This window comes from Eucalyptus grandis, chromosome 6, assembly GCF_016545825.1.
Source record: "Eucalyptus grandis isolate ANBG69807.140 chromosome 6, ASM1654582v1, whole genome shotgun sequence".
Taxonomy (NCBI): domain Eukaryota; kingdom Viridiplantae; phylum Streptophyta; class Magnoliopsida; order Myrtales; family Myrtaceae; genus Eucalyptus; species Eucalyptus grandis.
This window is the reverse complement of record NC_052617.1, coordinates 11,275,856-11,280,663: the sequence shown is the minus strand read 5'-3', so window position 1 is coordinate 11,280,663 and position 4,808 is coordinate 11,275,856.

Genomic DNA, 4,808 nt, shown 5'->3' with positions numbered 1-4,808 from the left:
GATATAATCAGGTGTTGATTGGTTAGTTAAGACCACATTCGGTCACCTATGTCGCGACTTCTTTTTTCGGCGCCCGATTAGGGACGGGCACCTGCTGAGGCTAATGGCTTGGCTAGGTCTATTAGGCTTAGCTTGGACTCTCCAAAACCCATCAATTCACGACTTAATGATTTGATATTTTAATATGTAAGTTAATTTTAAAACGGAGTCGCCGCTAATCGATTTGAGGTGGATCGGTTAGAAACCCAAACAAAATATTGTGAGGAATATTCGCTCCTGCGCAACCAGAGAAATTAGAATCCGGGACCTGATTATACTAGTTAATCACTAATACCCTTTTGATACCTAATCTTGTTTAAACCCTAAGATTTTTGGATTTTCAAGGATTTTCCATGCATTTGTGTAAGAAAAACACATTTTTGGTCTTTTTTTATTTTGTGAACATAAAAAGCATTTTCTAGATTTTGTTGATCTTTTTTCTGAAAATATTAATCATTTTTGGCTTTTTCCTGATTTTTGGACTTTTTGGGAAAAAATGGGGCATTTTTGATTTTTTGGAAAATAGATTATTTTTGATTTTTTTATTTTAAAATATTATTTTTTAATTATAATATAATATTATATAAAAAAAACGACCTGGGTTAGAATCTCGGGTTGGGACTAACCCGGTGGGTTGCCCGGCCCGGGTCGGATGGGCGGAAACAAGGGCCTAGTCCGGGCCTCGTCCCTAAAAAAAAAAAAAACGGTCCACAAGCCCGCGCTTTGACCAACCCAAACCCGGCTCCGGTACAATCGGCCCGGCTTGCAACCTAAGCTTGACCCGACGACTTGGCCCGCGTGACTAAACCTTAGGGGCCCCGGGTCACGCACCTGACCCGGCCCGACCCGGCTTTGCAGCCATAGTTGGCTTCACGGTCCAGCGGCTGCGACTGACGACGCCACCCATCCATGCCCGGCCATTGGATTCCGCTGGTGTTGCGCTGACTTGACGTCCCGACCTCCAGCAGGGCAGACCGTCATCATTGCTGATCGTCGTCGCCAGTCAGTGAAGTCGGCCACGAGATCTCTCCTCACCCTTGAACCCTAACGGGGGTGGCTGTGGCTTTTGTCAGTAGGTGTGACGACGAGGTCGCGACAGCGAATGGTGGAGGCTTGGGGACTGGAGCAATACGAACAGGGGGCGGCTCAAGCTCCGGCGTCTTCTGAGCTGTAGCGATGGCAGCATCGGAAACTCTGGATGCAGAGAGGCTGAAGCCGAACGAGATGTAAAGAAAAAGGAAAAAGGGCCATCGTCGGCGTTCCCACCTGACATGATGCACGCACAGCTGGGCTCGGGGACAGAGTCGATGTGGCGAAGGTCTGGTGGGGGGTGCGATTCACTTAGATTTCTTCTTTCTCCAAATCTACCCCTCTTGAATCTCTCTCTCTCCCTCCCACCTCAACTGCTCTTGCTTGACACCTCTCCTCCAGATCTGCCTCTCTCCAGCCGGATTTGACCTCCTTCGATAAGATCTGAGCCTCCTCCGGCCAAATCTAAGATCTTCGGCGGCTTGCCTTCGGGCCTCTCCTGAAGTCTCTCGGGGAAGGTCTGTGAAGGTTGCTACCGGTAATCCCTCACTTTGCCGTGGTTTTGGCCATCCCCCAACGCCCTATTTATATGCGGGGGAAGGCCGATCAATGGAGGTTTGGCCGCTGGTCCTTCGCTCACCGAATGGCCTCCGCCGGTTGAACATGCGTCCCATCCGTCGAGGTGACTCTAGCTAGGCCGCCTCGCATTGAAGACGAGTCCATTCCGCCTGTAGCGTTGTACGTCGTCGTCCTCTCCTCCATTTTGGCGTGAGGCGTGTCCGACCTTTGGCACGTGCTGCTCGAGGAAGAAGACAACGCGAGGAAGAAGACAAGAAGGGGACCGGGCTTTGGGAGGAAAAATGTGACATCCTGAAATTCGACCCCATCCCGATAATATGAAATAGGCATCTTGTCGATGCGCCTATGATCATTTTACTCTGAGTGGCCCTTCACGAGTGAACTAATCTATTAGGTAAAACCGTTAAGGAATATAAACGCGGCAGACTAGAGAATTCGATCGGAAATTGATCACTCGACCGTAATAATCGGCAAGGGTCAATACGATACCGTTATAATTGAATTGTGATCGGATATAGGTTGATTCGACAGAATCACGTAATTGAATTGCAAGTGATTCCGCATGATTGCAAAATTTGTGTTAAACGGCACTAATCCGATTTTCTATTGATTTTATACTTGCGACACGTAATTGAAACATTGCGATCTTTACGACAACAAAGAGTTGTCTATAAGTCGGAAATGCACAAACGTGGATCGAAAATTATCGACCACGGGCCAAACGCACTAAAATCCCTAAAAGCTACACGATAGGTTAGGTTGTACTAAAATCGCGTTCAGTCAATTTTAACCATGAAATTGAATTCAGTTTCAGAAATCGAACATTTCAGCATGTCACGATTCATTTTTAGGACATCGCCTCATCTTTCGGAGAATTTTTGTCGAGCCCGAAATTTTGCTGAAAAATCAATTTCGGACAAATCGGAAAAGAAATGGAAATTCGGATCAAGGGAAAAAGGGTGATTTTGGCTGCCAAAATGATTTATTTTTTGAGAATTGGAGGGTAATTTGTGATTGGAGGAGTGCTTGACTAAGTTGGATGAAGACTTTGTGGGCAATACAATGATGCATTAGATATTTCTCCCTAGGTTCCCATTGGTCATGCCCTTGACCTTCTTTCCTCCCCCCTCTCTCTCCTTCCCTCTCTTCTTCCCCCCTTGCGCACGTCCCTTCCCCATTTCAGCCAATCGAACAACCCTTCCTTCCCCTTCCCTTTGCTGTTCCTTCCCTTTTCTTCTCTGCCCATTTCCTTTTCATTTTGTTTTCCACTTCCTTTTGCTTTGCTGCTGCTTCATCCTCTGCTAGCATCCACCTTCATGCCTCCGTTGGAGACGCAGTAGTCTCAAGTTCTCACCGCTGTCGCGTTGCCATCGCGTTGCCGTCGTCATTGAATTCCGGTGAGTTAACTCCATAATCCTTGATTAGGTTGTTAATTGCGCTTGGGGGTTAGATTAGTGTTAATTATGGTGGTTAGATTAGTGCTAATCATGGTTATGTTAGTGCTAAGATGGATTTGTGTTAATTAAGATGGTTTAGCTTGGTTTACTGGATTTCTCTGCAGAGCTGATTATTGGACCCTTGTCGTTTGCTATTTTTGTGGGTCAAAATGTGTTAAGATTTTGAGGTCGCTTCCTTCTTGGAAAATGTTCTAAATATCTTCAAATATAACATATATGTTACTCAAGATTTTATGGATTGAAAAGAACAAGATTTCAGCTTTGTTTCATGCAAAACAGAATCTCAGTTTGTGTAGGAGCCCATGACCTTTTGGTGTTTAAGGGATTTTTATCAACTCTTAAGGTTCTAATTTTGAAAGAGTCTCTTTACAAAAGTTTTTCTCACATCTTGTAGTTTAACATAGTCAAATTTCAGAGTAAACGGACAAGTTTCGAACCTCAAACTAAGCTGGTTTTGGAAAACGAAATTTCTGGACTCGGACACAGTTTTGGTAACGACTTGAGTGATTTACTGCTCTTATTTTGGATAGATCTGGGTCACAGTTTCTACTGATTAGGGTCAGTTGTGCTTTGTGGTTGTTCTTAGTGTCTTGCTTGCTGGGAAATGTACATTTGGTGATTTGGGTGATGTTTGGTATGTTGAGAACTTATGCGTGACGTGATAAGATTGATGGCTCTATGTTAGTTGACTATTATTATTGCAAAAGGTGGCTTTGTGGACTATTATATAGAAAATAAATGAGGTGTCGGGTCCGGACATCAAAACTTATTTGCTCAAAAAAATAATGAAGTTTTAAACTAGGTGTGTGCAAATTTTGACGGATTAATTTTGAGCATCTGAGCACCTATGAATTTCTTTCCAAAAGCTTTAAAGGAAAAAAAAAAGGGGTTACTAAGGATTGTTTTAAAAAGGGTGGTTGGACAAAGAATTAGAAAAGAAATATAATGTCGGGTTCGGACACCAAGTTTTATGTGCTCAATAAAACTGTGAGGTTTCAAACTAGGCGTGTAAAGTTTGGCGAGTTGATTTCAAATACGTGACCCCGTATGAATTTATTTCGAAAGGTTTTGAACAAAAAAAATGGGTTGGCAAGGTTTATTATTTGAAAAGGGATTTTGGTGTTCTTGACTATATGATGGCATTATGCGTGATATTGATTGGAGTTATTGAATTTTAGTGGAAAACTCAGTTTTATGGGCTTTTAAATGGAAAAATGCCAGGTGCCGATTTTTGGACACTAATTCTTGTGTACTATATAAAACCGTGGAATTTCAAAATAGGAGCGTACCAGGTTTGACGGTTCGCTTTTAAGTACGTGACCACACACGATTATTTTTATCGAGATTTCTAATATGAAGAAAATTGGCCAAGTTCATTATTTCAAAACGAGATATTTGAACACAAATCATGGTGTTCTTGGCCAAGTATGTGCTTGTGTGGTCACTAAGTGAACCCGTCCTGATGCGTATGAATACGCGGGACGACGCTTCAATGTGGAATGCCGTCTAGGTGGGGGTTCTAGACGATGCTGTTCGCGGATGGATTTCGAAACGAAGCTCCTGTGTGGAATGCTATCTAGGCAAGGGTTCTAGACGATGCCATGCCAGATGGGGCGAGACGCTGCTTGATTTTTATTTGATACCCAACAGGGGTCTGGATGATCGCCGACTATTGAGTTGGTCGTGGCCGTTGGGTCGTAATAA